Genomic DNA, 25990 nt, shown 5'->3' on the forward strand with positions numbered 1-25990 from the left:
GAGATTGTGTATAGACGAGGCATATGAATCTTACTTTATTCCCATGCAGAGCATAAGAAAACCATGAAACGGAGCAAAATAGCAGGAGATCGTGTATCGTCATCCACTAACAATTTAGGTGGCAGTCCCATGCATTTAAATAATGTGTTAATATCAACAAAAGCATACATGGTCCACTCACATTGATGTGACCACCGACTATGTTCGACGCCAATGTGCAATAAATACTCACAGGCGGTGGTGGCAGCAGTAGCTGTGGAGGGTTTATAAAGCTTGTCGGGGGAACGCGGGAATATTGGAGTAGTCGTAATGCGGAAACGGAGCAGTTTATCTGACGTCCAAAAGGGCATCATCATTGGCTTTCGAGCCGAGAATGGAACAATCTCCGAAACGGCTACGTTTGTAAATTGTTAGTGTGCCGCCGTGGTTAAAGTATTCTGTGCATGGCAAACTGCCGGTATCCAAAACTGGCGCTGAAGTAACTGTGGTGCAACACGGGCTATAGACGGCAGCGATGAACGACGGCTGCGGAAATGTGTACGGGCGAATAGACGTGTAAGTGCTGAGTAACTGACCGCCCATATGAACCAATGGGATCGGCCGCTGTGGCCGTGCGGTTCTAGGTGCTACAGTCCGGAACCGCGCTGCTGCTACGGTCGCAGGTTCGAATCCTGCCTTGGCTATGGATGTGTGTGATGTCCTTAGGTTAGTTAGGTTTAAGTAGTTCTAAGTCTAGGGGACTGATGACTTCAGATCTACATCTACATCGACATGGATACTCTACAAATCACATTTAAGCGCCTGGCAGAGGGTTCATCGAAACACCTTCACAAATCTCTATTATTCTAATCTCGTATAGCGCGCGGAAAGAATGGACACCTATATCTTTCCGTACGAGCTCTGATTTCCCGTATTTTATCGTGGTGATCGTTCTCCCCTTTGTAGGTCGGTGTCAGCAAAATATTTTCGCATTCGGAGGAGAAAGTTGGAGATTGAAACTTCGCAAGAAGATTCCGTCGCAACGAAAAACGCCTTTCTTTTAATGATTTTCAGCCCAAATCTTGTATCATTTCTGTGACACTCTCTCCCATATTTCGCGATGATACAAAACGTGCTGCCTTTCTTTGAATTGTTTCGATGTACTCCGTCAGTCCTATCTCGTAAGGATCCCACACCGCGCAGCAGTATGTTAAGTCCCATAGCGCTTAGAGCCATTTCATGCATTTGAACCAATGGGCTACCAACAGTGCCTCCTCAACGACCGTTCAGCGAACGTTGCTGCGTATGGGCCTCTGCAGAAGGCGCCTGCTTCAAGCAACCATGTTGACTGCTGTTAATCGGCGGCGAAGACTGGAATTTGCAGACCACTATCGCAGCTGGATGCCCACAGGGTGGCGGCAGGTGCCTCTCCAGATGGAACGTACGAAAGGAAACACGTAGCAACAATCGTCGAAGGCACACTGGATCAATACAAATATGTGTCTAGCCTCAGGGGCCATGTCCAACCCTACATGCAGTCTGTTTTTCCTCGGCACGATGGCATCTACCAACAGAACAATAGAACGTGTCGCACAGCTCGCAATGTACGTGCGTGGTTCGAAGAGAACCAGGATGAGTTTACCGTACTCGCCTAGCTACCAGACTCCTCGAATTTATACCTAATCTAGAATCTGTGAGGCCACCTCCATCGGGCTGTTTGCGCCGTGGATCATCAACCGAGAAGCCTAGCGCTGCTGGGCATGGCTCTACATCCCTGTCGCCACTTTCTATAACCTCACTCACTCTCTTCCTGAACAGCTTGCAGCGGTCCACTGCAAAATCTGATTACTGAGGCGTTTGACATGTAGTCACATTAGTGTGACTGGACGCTGTATAAAGTTTTTAAATAACTATAACGTCGTCGTGTAACGTTTTAATATCCAAAACACAAGGACATAGCTGCATATGCAAACACGCCAAAATAAAGGAAGCAAAGAAAGAGCTTAAAGTACTGCAGGGCAAGCAGAAGCTGTGTTGTTTTGTGAGAACTACCAGGCGCCAGTAGTCAGAGTTCTCATTGCGCGTCAGTTTTACCGGCTCGCGCTAATTAGACAGCCAAGAAAGCAGCAGTTTCCTCACAGAAGTCTTCCTGCAACGCTGTATGTTTTCTAATGTCGAAAAAGGACACGCTAACTTTAATTATACTCACTGTGGTTTTAGTACTTAATTAAAACTGCTTACATATTAAAAGTGAACAAGCCCTTTTGATTCATTTTCTTGTCAGAATTGTTTCCTTAGAATGTGAACACTTACAAAAGTAACAGCAGCAGATTGCAATTTTAGCATGTAGGACCTGTATTAAGATGAGGCCTAACTTATGAATACTGTTAGACTTAATATTATCCATGATTTTCCTGGTACATATGCTGCAAGAAATCAGATTTCTCTCTCAATCAAAACATGGTTTATGATTTTCACTTTCCTTTTGTTTCAGTCTTGTGCGGGACGATTTCTGAGCGCATCTTCCGAAGAGGCAATCTTACAAATAAGGTAAGCCCCAGTTAAATTAGCAACACAGATACATAATGTGTATTTATGGTTGCATAAGAGACAGTCCGTCTATGTGCCACCGTTGCTGACCTGCTAAACACGTGTAGGTGTGTTTGTGTCGTTGCACGTGTTCAAAATCGTAGTGGCAGTGAAAAAGTGCTATAAATGCAAAGCGTTATGTTTAATTGGTATAAGAACCAGATAAGCTGTTTTAGTGGTGGAAAAGTCGTTTGAGGAGCGGCTTGGGTGGGATAAGGGTGAGAAATGATAACGTCCGTGATATTTTCATAAGAACCGTCCTGATATTTGTTTTTAACAATTTAGACAACCACGTAAATCCTAAACGACAAGGGCCAGAAGGGAATTCGAATCCATGTCAACCAAACCGCGGGTCCAAAATCTTAACCATTGCTTCACATCGCGCGGTACAGTAGATGACGTCCGTCTACAACGAAAATTCCTCTACAGGTCTTGTTCACTGACTAGAGGTGCGCTGACTGACGCATCTGGCACCCGATTAGAATCTTCTGGTAGGAGCAACCAGAAAAAAAAAGACAGTAGGCCCAGAAGAAGGCAGCTGCAACTGTGGTCGAAACATTGGTTTTCTCCAGCAGTAGTTTTACACAATATGACGCGATACCATACCCAGAAAACATTTATGTTGACTGAATCTGGCCGCGGAAGCCTAAGAAATTATAAAAACAAAATTATTCAGACGAATTGCCTGTTGGGTATTGTCTCGGGATCTTCAGCCAACGTTTGTTCAACGATTTTTTTTTACGTTTCATCAGCGCGAGTGGCAACGTCAGAAAAATCGTTTAACAAATCGTTTAACTTGGCACAGAAGCCGAAAGGCAGTACGTCAACAAATGGCCACGAAAGCTTCAACAATTTTGTAAGAGCTATTATGTGGCGGGAAATACGTTCAATTGAAGAATGAGAGCAAAACCTAATGGAGGGAAGAGGGGTGTGAGATATACATAGTGGTTTTGTTGGTGGAACTATTCTGGCATTTACCTTAATTTATATGAGCAACCATGGGAAACTTAACTGTGCCCGTACGTATGGTGTTATGAGCCATGTTTCCCCAGTGCTTACCCACAGAATCAGCTTACTGAATAACAAAACAAGGAACCAGACTGTTGTTCCATTAACTGTATTAGGATTCAAGAAACCATTCGAGGGCAAGAAAAATATATCTCGCAGTGGAAGACTTTTTAATGCAAATATCTTTATTTTGTGACGTAATCTCCTTTTAGGTCAGTTCACTTAGTGCATTGTTCTTCCAGTAATCAGATTCCTTGCTGCAGTTGTGAAAGATAAGCAAAGTGATCACCTCGGGCGGTCTTAGCCGCTTCATTGAACTCAAAATTTCCAGCTACAAATATCTTTAAACGCGGGAATAGTTGGTAGCCAGCAAGGGTCAAATTTGGTGAACTGGTTCAAATGGCTCTGAGCACTATGGGACTTAACAGCTATGGTCATCAGTCCCCTAGAACTTAGAACTACTTAAACCTAACTAACCTAAGGACAGCACACAACACCCAGTCATCACGAGGCAGAGAAAATCCCTGACCCCGCCGGCAATCGAACCCGGGAACCCGGGCGTGGGAAGCGAGAACGCTACCGCACGACCACGAGCTGCGGACAAAATTTGGTGAAAGCGTGGCTGTTTCAACAGTTCGTACTTCATATCTCTCCTTTTAATCCGTCGCCAAGGCACCTCTGTATGCAGGTCCGTTGTCCTGAGATAAATTCATTTTTTATATATATTTTGCACAACAAACTTCCTATCATGTGTTTCCCATACAGTTCACGCGAAAGGCTTGCGGATGCCTGCTTTTCCCGTTGAAAAATAATCAGTGTGCACCCTAGAAATCGATGGCCTCGATTTCCCGGTGAACTGCGTCGATTTCGCCTTTTGTGTTGCAGGACCACCTTTTTCGACCAACTGCTTTGCCTGCTGTTTCGTTTGCGGCGTAAAGCAGTGGCTCCACGACTTGAGTTACAAACTTGCGCTCGACATCAGTTGGATTTTTTTAAGACAATGGACTCGGATTTGGGAGGGACAGGGTTCAAATTCCGTTCTTACGATTAATATTTAGGTTTTCCGTAGATTTCCAAAAAAGTTCGTACAGTAAATACCGGGATAGCTGCTCGCCCTTGTCGTATGCAATATTATGCCTCGCCTCTAATGACGTCGTCAACGCCAGACGCAAGCACTACTCGTCCTTACTCTTCTGTAAGCTTGAGTATGTCAACACCTGACCAATTCTTAGTAAGATATTCACTTTGGCATTTGCTTTTGGTCAGTATTCAACAAATGCGGCACACAGCAATCCGTAGGAGTTATAGTTAATTCTTCACGTAAAAATTTCCATACTTTTTAGTTTGATATACCGTTAGTATCAACCATTCGATACACCGTTAGTTGCCAATTCTCATTTAACACGTTGTGCACTCCTTCCATGTTTTCAACTGTGGTGGTATTTTTAAGACGTTCTTCAAGAGAAGTACGCTCTCGTTTGAGCTCCTGCCTCTTTTTGGACTATTGCCACCGAAATAAGACGTCTCTATATAAACCGTCACCAGCTCTGGATGAATTTCCGTTATAGATTTACCGTCCAAGCAATAGATTTTGTGATTGCACAATATACAAGCTTATCCACTGAAACGAATTTGTTAGAAAGGTGTTCGAATATTTTACAGCTACGTAATTTGCCTCGTCCCGTGCTAGGCAGGTTAATCTCGACTTTTGTAGGACATGTTAATTCCTAATGTTATATCTGTGAATTCTACTGTATTAGCATTCTGAACGAAGCTGAAAAGAAAGTTAATATATTACAAGAGGCGTTCCACATTGATCTACGGTTTATTTTTTCCCGTCATTCACGATGCGCCATTTGATTCATTACTTGTACATTTGCAAGTATGCAGTACTTTGGTCTAACTGTAGGTATCAGGACAATCACTAGAGATGCAGTCCCTGCACAGTACAGCCCATTTTCCTAACTGATAATTACGTAAGCGAACAACATGGAGTGTAATCATCAAGGACAGCGCTGAATGAGGTGGTTTCTGAAGAAGCAGCGTGTAAACACTACGAATGTTCACAGATTAGTGGCTGTGTGTGGAGAGTGTGCATCGACAGGAAGAAGTGCTGTTACAACACGAAAACGCTCGTCCCCATACGAGTTGGAAAACCACGGCTGCCGTCGTTGAAATGGGGTTCCTGGTACTCCCACACCAACCGTATTCTCCTGAGTTGACCTGTTCTGATTCGGTGGTGCCCGGACACATCTCAGACGTTAAGAAACTGCGAACAACTGTCCTGTGATGGGTGCGACAGACTCCAAAAAAGTGTTTTGAGGACGGCTTACAGAAATTAAAGGGGTTAAGTCAGAACAATACCTTGGACGCGGAAGTACCTGGAACCCCATTTCAGCTATGCCAGCCGGGGTATTCCGACTCGTATGCTGGCGATAGTGTTCGTGCTGCAAGAGCACATTTTGTTGGCGGTGCACACTCTCTACACACTGCCACCAATCGCCTGTGAATATCCGCAGTGCTTACACCCTCCTTCCACAAAAACCACGTCGTCCAGCGCTGTCCTTAATGAACGTACTCCGTGTTGTCCGCTCACGCAATGACAACAACTGGGAAAATGTGCTGTACTCTGCATGGATTACATTCCTAGCGATTGTCCTGCCGCCTACTGTTAGACCCATGGCTAGATACTTGCAAGTGTAATGATGAGTCAAATAACGCACCATGAATGATGGGAGGAAGTAAAGTGCAAATCAATATGGAACACCCCTCGTATGAAGTTCTGTTAGTAGGCCCAGATGGTAAAACAGTTTTCTCGTGGATACAACTAGAATGCACGTGATAATAACGCTTATAGCGCGTTTTTGAGTAGTGACAAAGACATACGTTCATTTTTATTAAGTTAAACAACTGTGCTGTTTAATTTCGAGTATCTGTAGATGGCCAGCATGTAGCCCTAACCCCTGCACACACACACACACACACACACACACACACACACACACACACACACAAATTCTGTATACATAACTGCCTGCAAAACGATTCATTCCACAGCGTTTTGGGGGAAATCCTGCCAATGATCTAATTAACTAACTGTTTTGCCTAAGTGGGTAATTGTCCCACAATGGAAGTATGCAAAGTAAATCACATTTCTAAGAGTTTCACCCCCAAAATGCGGAACTGCATGTAGAGTACGAATAACTCGTAGCTTCAAAGTGATCTTCGATAGCAAAACACACTACAGAACGGGATACAGTGTTGATTGTCACGAAAAAGATAAAATGTCATGGCCTGACGCAGAGACATCATTGATTCACACCCTTTTATTATGATTTTATTACCCATTCTGACGTAACTAACATCAAGTATCAACTTAAAGTGCAGAACAGTATTCAGTATTGTTTATAAGGGGACTGTGAGGCGTGTGCTTATGTGTGTGTTTCGGCAGAGACAATTATTACATCGCGACAGCGATCTATAGAACACGGAAACATACGCATAAGTTCACTGTAATATTGCGTTGGTGCATAAGTTCGTAGCGCTTTTCCATAACTTCACGACAGATACACGTAACAGACACTTTAATCACGGACAATTTATTCTGCTTCATTATTTACGACATTCTGCCAACGTTTGGGCAACTTTTCGATTCCTCGACTGTAGAAATCACGTGGTTTCCAGGCAAAGAAGTCGTCGAACGATGTTAGAAGCGCATTTTCATTCGGAAAGGAGATCACTTGAAGGCTGTTCGACAGAGAGCGGAAAAGGTGAATATCTGAGAGCGCAAGATCAGGTGAATAAGGTGGGAGTGGAATGACCCGATTCCCTTATACTGTTTTTTGTCACACTAGCACAATGCGGGTGCACGTCATCGTGGAAAAGCATCACTTCACGCAGTCTCCCTGGTCGTTGTTCTTGAACTGCGTCTGAAAGACGTCTCAGCTGTTACCTACAAATGTCATAAGTGACGGTTACACGTCGAGGAAGCAATTCGCAGTACACCACACCGTCGCTGTTCTTCGAGATGTATAGCGTTATTTTTTGTGGATGGACGCAGATCTTTGTACAGGGAGTTGCTGCTTTCTTCGGGCGCAACCATTACTTTATTTTCCTTATGTTAGGGTAAAGACACAATCTTGAGTCGGCAGTAGCGATAAAGGAAACGAATGTCAGTGTTGTTCACGAGCCGATTGATAGCTACCAAGCAGAGATGCATATATGGCCACCCTCTGATTTGTATGATTTTGTCTTATACATCGACTGGATAAAAACTAGTGACAATATGGCTCTAATTCAGACCAGACTTTATTGACAGACGTTCAGCGTATTATATGACCTCAATATAATCGCCCCGCGTTTCGATCACGTTCCCCCAGAGACATGAAAGGTGTACACCATCAACGCACCCATCACTGTCGATCTTTCGTAAGGACCGCCCTATGGCACGGAGGATCTCTTTTCTTGTGTTGCAGCGCGTGCCACGAAGAGGTTCTTTCATTTTGACGAACAGGTCGTAATGGCACGGACTCATATCGCGTGAATACGGTATCTCCCACTCCCACATACGCAGGAGCTCCTGCACGGTGTTCGTCGTGTGGAAGCGTGCATTGCCATGAAGGATGATGGGCTGCAGTTACATAACGCCGGCCGCTGGTGGCCGAGCGGTTCTGGCGCTACAGTCTGGAACCGCGCGACCGCTACGGTCGCAGGTTCGAATCCTGCCTCGGGCATGGATGTGTGTGTTGTCCTTAGGTTAGTTAGGTTTAAGTAGTTCTAAGTTCTAGGGGACTTATGACCTCAGCAGTTGAGTCCCATAGTGCTCAGAACCATTTTTTTTTTTTTTTTGAACCAGTTCCATAACGAAACATTTTAGTCTGCGCTCCGGCCACGTACCACTTCAGTCTTCATACACGCGCGTTGTTTGTGTTTCCTAAACGTACCATTAGGATGCTTGAACTGGTCTCCCTCACTTTCAGGCAGTATATGCAGTAACTTACTCAAACGCTTCCATTGCCGCCCACTACGCCGGCCGCGGTGGTCTCGCGGTTCCAGGCGCGCAGTCCGGAACCGTGCGACTGCTACGGTCGCAGGTTCGAATCCTGCCTCGGGCATGGATGTGTGTGATGTCCTTAGGTTGGTTAGGTTTAAGTAGTTCTAAGTTCTAGGGGACTAATGACCACAGCAGTTGAGTCCCATAGTGCTCAGAGCCATTTGAACCATTTTTTTTGCCGCCCACTACACTATTTTAACCGATCTTCTGCTATCAGCTGCAGACAGCGAGTATGCCACGCGACCCACATCTTTAATGTACTTTTCAACCAACCCTTGTAGCACGCGTACTCATACACCCCATTTTTGAACCTTCGATGGTGGAATGATCAAAGTTCATCACATTTGCCATTTCTCGAGCACACTTACGTAGATCGGTGTGTGTTAATGCGTTTAAACGAAATTCATCAAACCATAAAGGTCTTCCTGAACGTGGAGAGTCACTAATGTCAAAACGATCCTCCTGAAAACGAGAAAAACTTATTATTGCCGTGTTCTGTCCAGTGGTATTATCCCCATACATGGCGCAAATGTTTCCGGCTGCCTCCGCTGCTGTCAGCCCTCTATTGAACTCAGACAGAAGATATGTCGGTAATGTTCGGATTTCTCCACTTGGCACTCCGTTTTCTGGCGTCCACAGCCTCACCCACAATCTCCAAATGAGAAAATTACAATTTGCAAGCTCAAATAATAACAATGAACTACAAATAAAGAATGACAATCGATAAATAAACCCATAGCAGCAGCAGTACTATCATTCAAAACAAAAACGCTACGAACTTATGCATCAACCTAGTATTATATTTTCCGAAGTTTATTAGCCATTTTCCTGGAAGCTACGCAGAAATGAACTACCGTTTATCAAAGACGACGAATATAGCATTGTAAGGCGAAAGTCGCTTCATAGTTTAAATGAATTACGGTAGAATGATGACGGCTTAGTGCTTTCGTTACTGAATAACTGATATTCGTTGAGGTATTAGAGGCTTCCATTTGCAGGGGGTTGATGAGCGCGCTCGTAGAGTGCGAGGCGGTAGCGGCTGGCAGAGGGCAGTTGTGCGGTTCTTGCAGGACGGCACGCCTCCGCAGCGTAACGAAGTTGCGCGGTTATGAAAGAGGCGGCGCGCCCTGGACCAAGTCTCGGCGGCCCGTCGTGTTACCATGCCGGCCACGGTGGCGCCGGCGCCAGCGCCCGGGAAATGAGTTTTAAAGTGGATCACTAACATCGATTAAAAAGTTCTGTCTTATTTTCCTCCGTAATCTTACTTAACATCGTAATGCTGCCGCCGTGTCCTACTTACCAACTACGCGCCTCCTACAACTCGCCGACGCCAGCGTAATAGACCGAAACCGTCACTTTTACCCATTGGCCAGGATTTTCTTTAATACACTTCACAGTTTGTTAATAATGTTGCTTTGAACGGAAAATTCTCATTATTGTTTTCTTTTTGGAGGTTCTCATAATGTTACGAAAAATATTCGTGTTAGATGCATGTAAAAACGTTATAATTGTATTGAGCATGTTCTGCTAAGAGTTGTGTGGAGTCGGAGAAGCGATTCTGTTACATAGACGTCCTCAGGCAACTACTGTCTGTACGCAGCACAAACAATACGCAGACCGTGCGAGACGGTGCAATGCAAGACAATGGGTGTATATTCGGAACACAAATCCCCATTTAGACACACAGAAGGCACAAATTTTCTGTTTCAGTGGGTATTTATTTACGTCAACGTCCTATTTCAGTCATAATAACATCGTCACCAATGCTATAGTTTTAGCTTATAAATGAAATTACGACAGGAGGTTCGGTAAAAACTCATCAGCATTCCAAACCGCTCATGATAATAAAGGCATAATTGGAGTTGAAAATATTAATTGGGAAGCATGTAACCATTCTTGGTACTAAATACATTTAAAACTTTGTGTAATCTAACACTGAAGTTTGGTTTTGTGTCTTACCTCGTCACTGCCCATTTCTACAAAGGGTTCCCTACCATGCACCAATTTAACATCATGTGTATGGGATACTGTCCAAGAGACACGCTGCTCGCACACATTAATAACCTTTGCTAGTCTCAGAAAACAAGGCAAATATAATTTTAAAAGTAAACACATATTATTAGAATGAGAATATAAATTTTTAAGATTCAGCGGATACTTTTTCAAAAAATGGTTCAAATGGCTCTGAGCACTATGGGACTTAACATCTGTGGCCATAAGTCCCCTAGAACTTAGAACTACTTAAACCTAACTAACCGAAGGACATCACACACATCCATGCCCGAGGCAGGATTCGAACCTGCGACCGTAGCGGGCACGCGGTTCCAGACTGAAGCTCCTAGAACCGCACGGCCACACCGGCTGGCGATACTTTTTAAACAGTTGCAAATTAGTTGACATTTTCAGTTAATAAAGGCATAGTTAAGTTGGTTCTCAATTGGTTATACTCTTTTTAGAGTTTCTCTTACTTGTCGTATTCACTTCTCCTTTTTCCCCGTCTTTATAAGCAGGCGCACGTCAAATAATGTTTTCTACTTAAATAAGTTTAAACAATCCTTTCGTTTAATGTTTTCCTTTCTTGTAGCACCTTAATTGTTGTCCTAAACGCTTATTTAATTTTTGGGCCTTTTACTGTGCTCTTAATAGACAGTAGTTTGAAGAAGGTACATTCGGAAAAGTACGGTATTCTTTCCGCAAAAGTTCAGAATCTCTACTTGTTAGTAATCAGAAATCTGGAGAGCAGAGCTTTGTCTGTTTCTTTATGGGTACCGTAAAAAAAAAACCAAAGTTGATAGGCGTGTTTCTACTTCTAAAAGGTGATGTCTTTTCTGACTTCGCACCACTCGCATAAGAGTGGTGTTAGTAGCGCCACTATGCTATGAGAATGCAAATAAAGTTCGCGTGCGTTAGTTACTTTTGAGACTGGACGTGTGATGTTAGTCAAGAATACCTTTAAAGCAACAAAAACGTCACTATCATCACTTCACTGAGTTTGGAAGAGGATGTGTAACAGGGCGCCGGCCGGAGTGGCCGAGCGGTTCTAGGCGCTACAGTCTGGAGCCGCGCGACCGCTACGCTCGCAGGTTCGAATCCTGCCTCGTGCTTGTATGTGTGTGATGTCCTTAGGTTAGTTAGGTTTAAGTAGTTCTAAGTTCTAGGGGACTGATGATCTCAGCAGTTAAGTCCCATAGAGCCATTTGAACCATTTTTTTGTAACAGGGCTACGAGAAGCTGGATGTTCCTTCTGCGATACTGCGGAGAGACTTGGTAGGAATGTAGCCACAGCACGTGACTGCTGGCAGCGGTGGTCACGAGAATGTACGGTCGGAAGAAGGCCAGGTCCCGGATATCCACGAAGCAGTACCGAGAGGTAAGACCATCGGGTTCGGAGTACAGCTGTGGCACATCGTACTGCATCTGCAGCTGCAATTTGAGCAGCAGTTGGTACCATAGTGACACAATGAACCGTTATAATCGGTTTCTTCAACAACAGCAGGGAGCCAGACGCGCTGTAGTGCCCATTTCACAGACCCCAGACCACCGCCATTTGTGACTTCAGTAAGGTCAAAAGAGAGATCATTGGAGAGCAGGGTGCAGGTCTGTTGTGTTTTCTGATTAAAGCGGGTTTTGCTTCAGTGCCACTGATGGCCGTCTGTTTCTTAGAAGGAGGTCATTGAGGGCCTGCAACCAGCCTGTCTGTGTGCTGAACAAACTGGACCTACACCTGGAGTTATAATCTGGGGTTGGATTTCGTATGACAGCAGGAGCACTCTCGTGGTCATCCCTTCGCAACCTGACTGCAAAATTGTAAGTCAATCTCGTGATTCGACCTGTTGTGCCGCCATTCATGAACAGCATTCCAGGGTGTGTTTTCCAACAGGATAAACCTCGCTCACATTAGGCTGTTGTAACCCAATGCTCTACAAAAGTAGAGACATGTTGCCTTGGCCTGCTCGATCAACAAATCTGTCGCCAGTCGAGCGCATGTGGGAGATCATCGGACAACATCTCCAGCGTCATCCTCAAACAGCGTTAACCATTCGTGTATTGACCGACCAAGTCAACAGGTCTGATACTCCATCCCACACACTGACATCCGGCACCTGTGCAACACAATACATGCATGTCAGCATGCTAGCATTCAACATTCTGGTGGTTACGCCTGTTATTAATGTACCAGTGCTTCAGTTTTCGAATGGCTTATCTTGCGCTTACAGTAACCTGTGAATTTCGATTGTTAATCATTTAAATATGTTAACTAGACAAATGTATTTCCCAAATTTAATTACTCTACATTACCTATTTTTTCGTGTTGCGATTTTTCCCGTCAGTGTATTTCAAATAGCAGCAGGATTAATGTTCAAACGGCGATAAATAGTAAATTCGGGAGAATGTATAGTTGCACTAACTCAAGCTGTGCATCACAGCAGTCGCGCTGATCTCGGACATCGGTGACTGTGTCGTTGTGCCAAATATACAATCATGATGGGTCATTGTTCCAACTAAAGGTAAATGGAAATGAGCGTTTGGCGTCACTGGTCGGGAGGTCCCTTACGGGGCAGGTCCGGCCACCTGGTGCAGGTCTTACTACATTCGACGACACATTGGGCGACCTGCGCGCCGGATGGGGATGAAATGGTGATGAAGACAACACAACACCCAGTCCCTGAGCGGTGAAAATCCCCGACCCAGCCGGGAATCGAACCCGGGCCCCTGAGGACGGCAGTCCTGACCATTCATCTATCAGGGCGGACCAACTGAAAGTGACGGTGCGCTGGTTAACCCTTACAGACCTGAATTGTTTCTTGAGGAAGGAAAACTTTTCTTTATGTATTAATACTCTTAGATGATTTTTAATGATTTTAGATGCATAATTACGAAATATTCTCTATTGTAAAAAATAATAAAATGATCGTTTAATAATTACTATGCAAAATAACAATGACAATATTCGATTTTACAGTGGAATATAGCGAACCAACCACATCCGTGTATCCTGTTGGTCACGAGCTGCTGTGCACTGCAACATTGTCTTGCTTATATTTTGATAGTGATGCCCATCAGTTAGCAGCACTTGTGCATGATGGAAAGGCTGAACATTCGCAAATATGTACCTCAGGTTTCCACTGGGAAAAAATACTTCTGTTGCAGCTAAGACAAAGCAAAAGTTAATGTACATCATTATAGCCAGAGGGTCTGCAACCAAAGGCGTGAAATTCAAATCTCCATTTGTTTAAGCGAATTGGTGGAGTGGATATGATACTGAATTCGCACTTAGAGGACTGAGGCTCAGATTGCCATACGGCCATCAACATGAAGGTTTTCTTTGTGGTTTCCCTATTTTACTTACGGCGAATGCCACAATTATTCATTTGGAAACAGAACAACCAGTTCTGCATCTACATCTACACAGATATTCCGCAAGCCATAGTACGACACGTGGCGGAGGGTACGCTGTACCACTGCTTGTCATTTCCTTTCCTCTTCCACCCGTAAATAGAGCGAGGGAAAAACGACGGTCTGTAATCCTCCGTATGGGCCCTACCTAATTTCCCGTTTGTTATCTTCGTGCTCCTTACACGCAATGTACGAGGCCTGTTCAGAAAGTAAGCTCCGATTGATTGCCAAATTGAAACCACAGTGAACATCAGAAATGTTTTACTTGTAACAATTAGCTATACCTTTCAGCTACTTCTCTTCGTAGTCGCCGTTCTGACTTAGACTTTTGTCATAGCGTTGTACCAACTTTTCAATAGCCTCATCATAGAAGGCAGCCGCCAGTGCTTTCCGCCAATTCTCCACGCTGGCCTACACCTCGTTGTCTGTGTCAAAATGTTGTCTTCAAAGACAGCGGTTCATGTGACCAGAGATGAAACTCAGGGGGAGACAATTGCGGACTGTATTGTGGGTAATCTCACATTTCCATTTGAAAACGATGCAGGAGCATCTTCATTGCCCCTGCAGAATGCGGCTGAGAATTGTCTTGAAGAAGAAACAGCACGACAGTTATGTAATGTTAGCTGCATAGCTTCAGGCGAAATTTCTCACCAGGCCCTCGTACTTGGCGGCAGACACTATTTTCTAGACATCTTTACGCACTCACTGCGAGCTCAGAAATGAGAAGAGCGACGTGATGCTAACTGGGGTTATACTAGAGACACTACCCAACACATATGTGCAAAGCTTTATCGGATTTTCATAGTCATTTCCATTTCGCGACCGATCGGAGCTTACTTTCTGAACGCCCCTCGTATGTTTGCGGCAGTAGAATCGTTCGGCAGTCAGCTTCAAATGCCGGTTCTCTAAATTTTCTCAATAGTGTTTCTCGAAAAGAGCGTCGCCTTCTGTAGGATTCCCATTTAAGTTACCGAAGCATCCCCGTAGCACTTATGTGTTGTTCGTACCTTCCGGTAACAAATCTAGCAGCCCGCCTCTGAATTGCATCGATGTCTTCCTTCAATCCGACCTGGTACGAATACCACACACTGGATCAGTACTCAAGAATAGGTCGCACCAGCGACCTATATGCGGTGTCTTTTACAGGTGAACTATTATTTCCTAAACTCTCCCAATTAACCGAGGTCGACCATTCGCCTCCCCTACCACAGTTCTCACATGCTCGTTCCACGTCATATCGCTTGGCAAGGTTACGCCCATATATTTAAACGACTTGAATGTGACAAGCAGGGCACTAGAATACTGTCTCCGAACATTACAGGATTGATCATCCCATCCTACTCATCTGCATTGATTTACATATTTCCACATTTAGGGCTAGCTTCCATTCATCACACCAACTGGAAATTTTGTCTAAGTCATCCTGTATCTTCCTACAGTCACTCAATTTCGACACCTTACCGTACATCACGACATCATCAGCATACAACAGCAGATTGCTGCCCATCCTGTCAGCCAAATCATTTATGTATGTAGAGAACAACAGCGTTCCTACCACACATCCCTGGGGCACTCCTGACGGTACCCTTGTCTCCGATGAACACTCGCCGTCGAGGCTTCTATTATTTAAGAAGTCTTCGAGCCACTCACATATCTGTGAACTTATTTCATATGCTCGGACCTTGGTTAACAGGTTGCGGTTGGACACCGTGTCAAAAGATTTCCGGAAATCTAGAAATATGGAATCTGCCTTTTGCCCTTCATCCATCGTTCTCTGTATATAATGTGAGTAAAGAGCAAGCTGACTTTCGCACGAGCGATGTTATCTAAGCCCATTCTGATGCATGCACATAAGCTTCTCAGTCTCAAGAAAGTTTATTATATACGAACTGAGAATATGGTCAAAGATTCCGCAGCAAACAGAAGTCGATCTGATTCTGTGATAGTTTTCTAATGATACTGCATACTTAAATTGCCCCTCCTAAAATATTTTTTAAAAATATATAATTTCTGTCTTCCAGAGCAGTTCATTGGTGTATGTATTACTCTTACTATATTTGTACTTCGTAGTTTTTCTTCTTGTGAATTGAAACATAAAAGCAGCAAAAGTAGAAGCGATTGCTCTTGGGACTGCAACTTGTGCCTTTGCATTCAAGCCTCAACGAAATAAGGTCCTCCACTGGAAATGTTCTATCCAGGTTGATGCTCGATTATACATCGAATGGTCCAGCGTTACAACTACATGACTGACAGGAGGGTGCTGGCTGTATGCCAGCAGCACTCTAGGGGGGATCACGTGTCATCTCACGTGATCGCCGCCAAGCCATGGAAACCTCATATCGTCAATTAAAATACGTTTCCGATTCCTGCTTGCTGTCCTACTGAAGCAGCTGCTGTAACGTGGAGTCTTAGCACTCGAACTTGGTTGTAGTCACGTGGGTAGCCTCAGGTTTGTGATAGTGCCCACACCTGACAGTCACAATAACGAATACAGGCAAGATAGGGTGATATCAGGAACTGTGTTTCGATTTAGGACACAGTTATTGTTAAGGACTTAATTACGTGTGTTTGTACTTCGTCTTGCATTTGCCCGCCTCACACAGAAGCCAACATGGAGTCCGAAAGTATCAGTGATGCGAAAGACAACTCGGTTTCTTCATACGCGAAATCTTAAGTGCCATTGATGGAAACAGCTTGGTAGATGATGCCTTTTCTATATTTTCTACAAGCTTTTTAAAACTAGCCAGTCACTGGCAAAAGTGCCCCAGAAACGCGTAATAGGGGCATTACTATTTATGTTATATGTCAATGAGTGCGGGTTATTTCCAGTCCCAGACTTTTCACAAGTGATGCAGTTAGCTGTAAGTAGGTATTATAAGAAAAAAAATTGTTAAAACATTCAGTTGGAGCCGGCCGAAGTGGCCGTGCGGTTAAAGGCGCTGCAGTCTGGAACCGCAAGACCGCTACGGTCGCAGGTTCGAATCCTGCCTCGGGCATGGATGTTTGTGATGTCCTTAGGTTAGTTAGGTTTAACTAGTTCTAAGTTCTAGGGGACTAATAACCTCAGCAGTTGAGTCCCATAGTGCTCAGAGCCATTTGAACCATTCAGTTGGAACTTGACAAAAAACTATCCTGATACAAAGATTGCAACTAGTTCTTAACGTACAGAAATGAAAAGTTGGGCACTTCACGAAACGAAAAGCTGGCCGGTATGGCCGAGCGGTTCTAGGCGCTTCAGTCTGGAACCGCGCGACCGCTACGGTTGCAGGTTCGAATCCTGCCTCGGGCATGGATGTGTGTGATGTCCTTAGGTCAGTTAGGTTTAAGTAGTTCTAAGTTCTAGGGGACTGATGACCTCAGAAGTTAAGTCCCATAGTGCTTAGAGCCATTTGAGCCATTTGAACGAAACGAAAACATTTGCCAGACTTTAAAGAGATAAATACGTCACAACTACAGTAGGGTACGTACAGTGTGTGGGGATGTGAAGTGAAACGACTCTATAAAGTCATTCGCAGATAAAACAAATGGTAGACCCCTACTGATTGGTAGGATACTGAAAAAATGGAGTCTACAAAAGACAACTTGCAAACTATTTTGAATGCCTTGTACTGGAATACTGCTGAAGTGTACGGGGGAAAATATTAGGTTGGCTTTACAGGGGACATCGAGCGTGTACAAAGAATGACGGTAAGAATGGCCTCAGACTTGTTTGAATGATGAGAAGATGAAACAGAAACCTTAATCGGTCCACAACCGGGGAAAGACGCCCAACATCTCACGTGAACTTGCTTAGGAAAGTTGCAGGGCCATGTCAGAGGACGCAAACTGCAAATATTCTTTAGCGCATTGTGTATCTATACCGTAGAGACCATGAAAGAGCAGTCGCTATACCGACGTCCACCCGTGAACGGGACGAAAAGAAAAACTTCAGTGTGGTGCAATAGAAGTTACCCATTTCAAATTACTTCAAAACGATTTGCTAAATAGAGCGTCATTTATGTTGACCGTAAGATCTTCAGAGGCCTCTCTCCGGATTTTCCGGAAGGAACAGCCCTGTGACCGCGCAACAAGTGTCGAATGATAATGCGGCACTAGGTGGAGCGGCGGAGAGGTTTTACAGCAAAGGGAGGTGCTGAACGCTGAGCGGAGGCAAGACGGCACGTAAATAATCCATGTGAGGCGCTGCCATAGCGGCCCAGCTAATGTACAGGTCGCCGTCGACGCCGCGAACATCCGACGCACAAAAGACAAGAGCAACAGGTGCGTGCCCAGCAAGACAGCCGCCAAAGAAACACTGGAAACTGCAACAGCCAATGCCAGCACACCTTTTCTGAGGAAGCGAGTAATATGTGTCCGCAGCACGGGAATGATGGAAGACCTCGAACGAGATCACGGAATGGCGGAAGAAGGAAGTTTACATTTCCACATCCTGTCGACTTAGAGAAGGGCAGACTCATACGAGAGGCAGCAGGAAGTGTGTTGCTTATTGTAGGACATGTTCTTGTCGAATTTTCGTGCTGTAACTTCAAATGATTATTTTAAAATCTTTGTAGTGTATTCTGTTTTTACAATAATTTATCCATTTTACTGGCTGTTGAGCTCCGTCACTGTGGATTATATTATTTTAATAAGTACAAGACCCCGCCACTTTGTTATGTAATTTTATTTAAGCTAATACGTGTTGTGGGCTTTTATTTGTCTTCAGTTATCTAAATACGCATTTGAGTCTTCATTCAGTACATAGTTACACCATCAACAGGAAACTTGATTCCGCAGCTGCCCTTATTTACGACATGTTGCTTTTTAGGTGTACTTACTTTTACTCTGATTGTTGTTATTCCGATTTTCGCATTTATCGAATGGCACAAACCATTTTTTAATTGTGTTTTGCACAAGAACAGCTGAGTATCCGTCATGTTGTCGACTGACATCTTTGTTTACGTCCGAAAACTACATCTATGGTCAATGATTATATTTTGATTACAGGTTATGCTTTGGTCAAAATTATATTTCTCTTGCAGGTTGTGTGTGACTAAAATGAACTGAAATCGTTTATTATGAATGTTCTAAGTATTCTGTATGGTTATTAATTAAGCGTATTAATTACTCGAACTGAAATTGTTTATTATGAATGTGCTAAGTATTCTGTATGAGTATTAAATAAGTGTATCAGTTACTGTTTAATGACATTGTATGGAATATTATAATAATATAGTACATTTTATATGAAAGAATTAATATTACACTTTTTTATTTTTTTCCTCGCAGCTGGAATGGAATTTATGAACAATAAAGACAGAACAAGAGGTTTACATTATGTAGAACTATTTTATGAATTGGATGGACTCACACTGGATTATTTTTTTTATGGCTGTACTTAATGTGTAGCTGTATGAGCAAATTATGGAAATTCCTCAGAAAATTTTATTTGGTAACTCTGTTTGGTCATTTAGGGTGTCATTTTGGGACACACATTTGCGAGAATAAATTTCTATTTCTTCAAGAAAGTTCATTGTTTTTCCTTTGTAGGGCAGGTGGGGTATTTGTAAATTGTGAGCTATGTCTGTCACTTGTTCATCTTGAGCTACATTTAGGGCAAATGTGGATTTGCTTAAGTTTTTTTTATTAATTATATTTATCTATTTATTATTGTTATTCTAATTTTTTGAACGAAGGGCATCTATATGTTTCCGGAATCTTATGTTGAAATTTCTTCCAGTTAGCCAATGTATATCTTTGAGCAGTTTTAATGTTATGAATGGCTTTGTCCTTAATTTTATTATATGTGCAAAAACAGATTTTGACATTTGGTCCTCCGAACAGGTTTGTTACTTTGTATGACAGTTTTCCTAAAAATGGAATCTCGCGTATTTTTCTGTCAGCTGTGATGTGTGTTATTTAGTTTTGGTTGTCTTTGTGGTTGGCTACATGAGTATTTATTTTACTATTTAGCTTATCTATTAGTTTTTGACTGTAGCCATTATTGTAACCAATTGCTTTAATGATATTTCGTTAGTCAGTTTGGTCATCTGCTTCTATGGAATTTTTGCATTCTTTTGAGTATTTCTGTCTATGAAGCCATTTTGTACTGGGTGCATGAGGTTTTACTGATTGTGGCATCTGTTTGTATGTTAGTTCCCTGTATGCTTGAAATTTATGTCTGTTGTTGGAGCTGCTTATGGAAAGATCCAGGAAATTTAAACTTTTGATAGTCTGGCTTTCAACAGTGAAGATGATATTCTGAAGTATTTTATTCATTTCTTTTGCGAGGTCCTCAATTTCTTTTGCTGTACCAACAAATAAGATCAGTATATCATCCCATATATTTAATAATATATTTTTGGTAAATTATCTGGGGGTTTTCTTTATAGAATTTACGTTCTAAGTTACAACAAAACGGTAGGAATTTAAGAAGATGGGACCTAGATAAACTGAAAGAACTAGAAGTTGCAGAGAGTTTCGGGGACAGCATTAGGGATCGATTAACAAGAACAGGGGAAAGAAATACAGTAGAAGAAGAATGGGTAGCTTTGAGAGATGAAATGGTGAAGGCAGCAGAGGATCAATTGGATGAAAAGACGAGGGCTAGTAGAAATCCTTGGGTAACAGAAGAGAGACTCAATTTAATTGATGAAAGCAGCAAATATAAAAATGCAGTAAATGAAGCAGTCGAAAAGGAATATAAACATCTCGAAAATGAGATCGACAAGAAGTGCAAAATGACTAAGCAGGGATGGCTAGAGGACAAATGTATGGACGTAGAAGCATATACCATTAGGGGTAAGATAGATATTGCCTACAGGAAAAATAAAGAGACCTTTGGAGAAAAGAGGACCACCTGTATGAATATCAAGAACTCAGACGGAAAACCCGTCATAAGCAAAGAAGGAAAAGCAGAAAGGCGGAAGGAATATATAGAAAGACTATACAAGAGCGATGTACTTGAGGCAATATTATGGAAGTGGAAAAGGACGTAGGTGAAAATAAAGTGGGAGATATGATACTGCGCGAAGAATTTGACAGACCACTGAAAGACTTAAGTCGAAACAAGGCCCCGGGAGTAGACAAGATTCCACTTAATCTTGAGTGAGCCAGCCATGACAAAACTCGTACATTTAGTGAGCAAGATGTATGAGACAGGCGGAATACCCTCAAACTTGAAGAATATAATAATTCCAATCCAAAAAAAGCAGGTGTTGACACGTGTGAAAATTACCGAACTATCAGTTTAATAAGTCACTGTTGCAAAACACTAACACAAATTCTTTACAGACGAATGGAAAAACTGGTAGAAGCTGGCCTCGGGAAAGATCAGTTTGGATTCCGTAGAAATGTTGGAACACGCGAGGCAATATTGACCTTACGACTTACCTTAGAAGAAAGATTAAAGAAAGGCAAAACCTACGTTTTTAGCATTTGTAGACTTAGAAAAGACTTTTGACAATGTTGACTGGAATACTCTCTTTCAAATTCTGAAGTTGGCAGGTGTAAAATACAGGGAGCGAGAGGCTATTTACAATTTGTACAGAAACCAGATGGCAGTTACAAGAGTTGAGGGGCATGAAAGGGAAGCAGTGGTTGGGAAGGGAGTGAGACAGGTTTGTAGCCTATCCCCCATGTTATTCAATCTGTACATTGAACAAGTTGTAAAGGAAACAAAAGAAAAATCTGGAGTAGGAATTAAAATCCACAGAGAAGAAATTGAAACTTTGAGGTTTGCCGATGACATTGTAATTCTGTCAGAGACAGAAAAGGACTTGGAAGAGCAGTTGAACGGAATGGATAGTGTCTTCAAAGGAGGATACAAGATGAACATCAACAAAAGAAAAACGAGGATAGTGGAATGTAGTTGAATTAAATCAGGTGATGCTGAAGGAATTAGATTAGGAAATGAGGCACTTAAAGTAGTAGATGAGTTTTGCTATGTGGGGAGCAAAATAACTGATGTAGGTCGAAGTAGAAGGAATATGAAATGTAGACTGGTTATGGTAAGGAAAGCGTTTCTGAAGAAGAGAAATTTTTTAACATCGAGTATACATTTTAGAGTCAGGAAGTCTTTTCTGAAAGTAGCCTATTTGTATGGAGTGTAGCCATGAATGGAAGTGAAACGTGGATGATAAATAGTTTAGACAAGAAGAGAATAGAAGCTTTCGAAATGTGGTGCTAGAGAAGTATGCTGAAGATTAGATGGGTAGATCACGTAACTAATGAGGAGGTACTGAACAGTGTTGGGAAGAAGGGGAATTTGTGGCACAACTTGATTAGAAGGAGGGATCGGTTGGTAGGACACGTTCTGAGGCATCAAGAAATCACCACTTTGTTATTGGAAGGAAGCACGGAGTATAAAAATCGTAGAGGGAGACCGAGAGATGAATACACTAAGCAGATTCAGAAGGATGTAGGTTGCAGTAGTTATTCGTAGATGAAGAGGCTTGCACAGGATAGAGTAGCGTGGAGAGCTGCATAAAACCAGTCTCTGGACTGAAGATCACAACAATTTACAACTCGCGAAGTGTTGTAGGTGTAAAAAATAGTTATTTCCCACAGAGCGGCTGTAGTATTCAATTTTCTGTCGATGTTGTAACTGTGTACTGACTGAAGTCTCACATGTTTTATGCTAACTGAAGATGGGTGAAAGCCGAAACACGTATTAGCTTAAATAAAAATCGTTGCTATATTTATTTTAAAAAACACTGTTTTTATCTCTAATAAGGGAAAATTAACATTTAAAGGTAAGGAATTTAGGTAAACTGGTGGAAATGCTATAAATATTTCAGGGAGGACATGCAAACAGCTGGTAGTACTTTGCGGAACTGGTTAGCGATGCAATCGCTGTGTTTTATGGGTAGTAGAAATCATGTAGGACAGGAAAGTCGGGTAAACGACAATTCGTCGTTTGCGTTATTGCTGATACGCGTAAATATAAAATCTACGCACTCACAATGTCTGCAAATTCAAACACATGAAAGCGCTAAGGAAAATCTTGAATCTCAGAGCACTCGACTGAGATGGATTGGGATTTGCTGTTATACCTCTCACAGACTTAGAGCTTAGCGTGTGCTGTGTGCAAGTTCATCTTACCATCGACCCGATGTGGCGAACATGCAATAGGTTACGGCTTCTGTCGCCTGCCTCCGTTTGTAGGATTGTATCTTTTTCATCGTGAACTGCAACAGTTGATTTAGGTGGAATCAGCACAATCGTTAGAACAACTCTACAATATGTGCAGCCGCATACAAAACCTCCGTTGCGCATCCAGTTGCGTTGACCGAGTATAAACGTTGTTTCATTATGAATGGCGGAGAATTTTTGTTTTACCAGCAACCGTAGCTTTTCTCGTTCCTGTGGTCAAAAGAAAGAACCTCTTGTTTGCGTCGGTTTGACCAACCTCAGCAACAAAGGAGTGCGCCGGCCGCGGTGGCCGAGCGGTTCTAGGCGCTTCAGTCCGGAACCACGCGACTGCTACGGTCGCAGGTTCGAATCCTGCCTCGGGCATGGATGTGTGTGATGTCCTTAGGTTAGTTAGGTTTAAGTAGTTCTAAGCTCTAGGGGACTGATGACCACAGCAGTTAAGTCCCATAGTGCTCGGAGCCATTTGAACCATTTGAACAAAGGAGTGCGGGCTATTTTCGTGGTTCGCCCCTCAGTTCTTCAGTGTACATCCCTTGGCACCGTGAAGCATTGGGCTGGCGTTTGTTTTCTGAGTCAGCCACTTGAGTGCCGAGCTTTAGTTTCAAGATGCTGCCTTCTTGTGGGGTTAGGGGCCCTATCTTTGCTGACTGGAAATCCGTCTATCGGTTGATTTGGACACGTGTTGCACAGCAAGATTTGGTGGTGCCATCAGATGGCATTTGGGAAATTACATTCATTCATAGATTTTTTTTTGTGGGTCTGTATCGAGGAGACAGAGTTAATGCAAAAGAGTGTCTTCAAAATTCATATGTGGACGATAAAGCACTCCTTTCGATCCTATGTCTAAAATAACTCCACCGAACAATCAGCTGGTCACATATATGTTGTATATATCTGATTTGCGATATCCATTGTGATTAAACTTGACTGAGTAGGAATTGCTTTCTCCTGATACATGTCGACCTCACATTTATCAGATTTACATTTTGTTTTAATGAAATTTTCAATTGCCAACAGTAACACTTATTGAAACTTCCTGGCAGATTAAAACTGTGTGCCCGACCGAGACTCGAACTCGGGACCTTTGCCTTTCGCGGGCAAGTGCTCTACCAACTGAGCTACCGAAGCACGACTCACGCCCAGTACTCACAGCTTTACTTCTGCCAGTACCTCGTCTCCTACCTTCCAAACTTTACAGAAGCTCTCCTGCGAACCTTGCAGAACTAGCACTCCTGAAAGAAAGGATATTGCGGAGACATGGCTTAGCCACAGCCTGGGGGATGTTTCCAGAATGAGATTTTCACTCTGCAGCGGAGTGTGCGCTGATATGAAACTTCCTGGCAGATTAAAACTGTGTGCCCGACCGAGACTCGAACTCGGGACCTTTGCCTTTCGCGGGCAAGTGCTCTACCAACTGAGCTACCGAAGCACGACTCACGCCCAGTACTCACAGCTTTACTTCTGCCAGTACCTCGTCTCCTACCTTCCAAACTTTACAGAAGCTCTCCTGCGAACCTTGCAGAACTAGCACTCCTGAAAGAAAGGATATTGCAGAGACATGGCTTAGCCACAGCCTGGGGGATGTTTCCAGAATGAGATTTTCACTCTGCAGCGGAGTGTGCGCTGATATGAAACTTCCTGGCAGATTAAAACTGTGTGCCCGACCGAGACTCGAACTCGGGACCTTTGCCTTTCGCGGGCAAGTGCTCTACCAACTGAGCTACCGAAGCACGACTCACGCCCAGTACTCACAGCTTTACTTCTGCCAGTACCTCGTCTCCTACCTTCCAAACTTTACAGAAGCTCTCCTGCGAACCTTGCAGAACTAGCACGCCTGAAAGAAAGGATATTGCGGAGACATGGCTTAGCCACAGCCTGGGGGATGTTTCCAGAATGAGATTTTCACTCTGCAGCGAAAGGCAAAGGTCCCGAGTTCGAGTCTCGGTCGGGCACACAGTTTTAATCTGCCAGGAAGTTTCATATCAGCGCACACTCCGCTGCAGAGTGAAAATCTCATTCTAGTAACACTTATTATTTAATAATACATTCGTATTTTGAAGAAAAGTGGAAAATGCTTAAAATGTATGTAACTTTTATTAACTGTTGTTGTTACAGGATCTTGCCAGACAAAATATGAGTATTAATCATACAGCAAAAGACTCTTTACGTAGTGTTGCATGTAGATACCTGAACGGTTTATCACTTATAAGGCGTTTCTCGCTAAATGGGTCACACTCTTCACGTACAGAAATGTAGCTTATCACTGTTAGCATAAACTAGTCACTATATGTTTGTTTCCGAAATGTACCTGACGTATGTCGGAGCTGTTGTAATATGAAAGCTATTATTTTTAGAATATTTTTAATTCTGAAGTTCTCTATAGTGATGAATATTGCATATGAAAACATTTTTATCTCCTGATGTTCGTATATACAATGAATTCTCAAACAAAAATATATTACAAATTATTTATGAATGTATATTTTTAATGGTATATGATTTAAAATCCACGATTTAACTTAAAATTAGTAATTACAGTACACTCAAAAAATTATAAATTCTGCCAATTGTTTAACTGGTTACAAACTTGTGGTTAAAATAAAGGGATTTGTCACTTAACAACCTTCAAGGAGAAACAGCTAAAATCAGCTATCAAACAAATACATCATATTCCACAAGCCACCTAATGGTGCTTTCGGTACCACTATCTGATCCCTCCAACCCTGTTCCACTCGCGAATAGTGCATGGGAAGCATGATTGTCGGTAAGCCTCTATATTGGCTCTAATCTCTCGAATTTTCTTCTAGTGATAAGTATGGGGGATGTACGTGG

At 42.9% G+C, this 25990-nt stretch overlaps 1 protein-coding gene across 5 annotated transcripts in view; it reads left to right on the forward strand.

Annotated features, from left to right (window-relative positions):
• Window positions 1-25990, forward strand: part of LOC126248622 (protein O-linked-mannose beta-1,2-N-acetylglucosaminyltransferase 1-like) — a 2277756-nt gene that overhangs the window by 1230543 nt on the left and 1021223 nt on the right. For all 5 annotated transcript variants that reach the window (XM_049949790.1, XM_049949788.1, XM_049949787.1 and 2 more), the window contains one exon: window positions 2474-2529. The gene's annotated coding sequence lies outside the window, so the exon portion shown is untranslated. The remainder of the gene's footprint in view (window positions 1-2473; window positions 2530-25990) is intronic.

This window comes from Schistocerca nitens, chromosome 3, assembly GCF_023898315.1.
Source record: "Schistocerca nitens isolate TAMUIC-IGC-003100 chromosome 3, iqSchNite1.1, whole genome shotgun sequence".
Lineage (NCBI taxonomy): Eukaryota > Metazoa > Arthropoda > Insecta > Orthoptera > Acrididae > Schistocerca > Schistocerca nitens.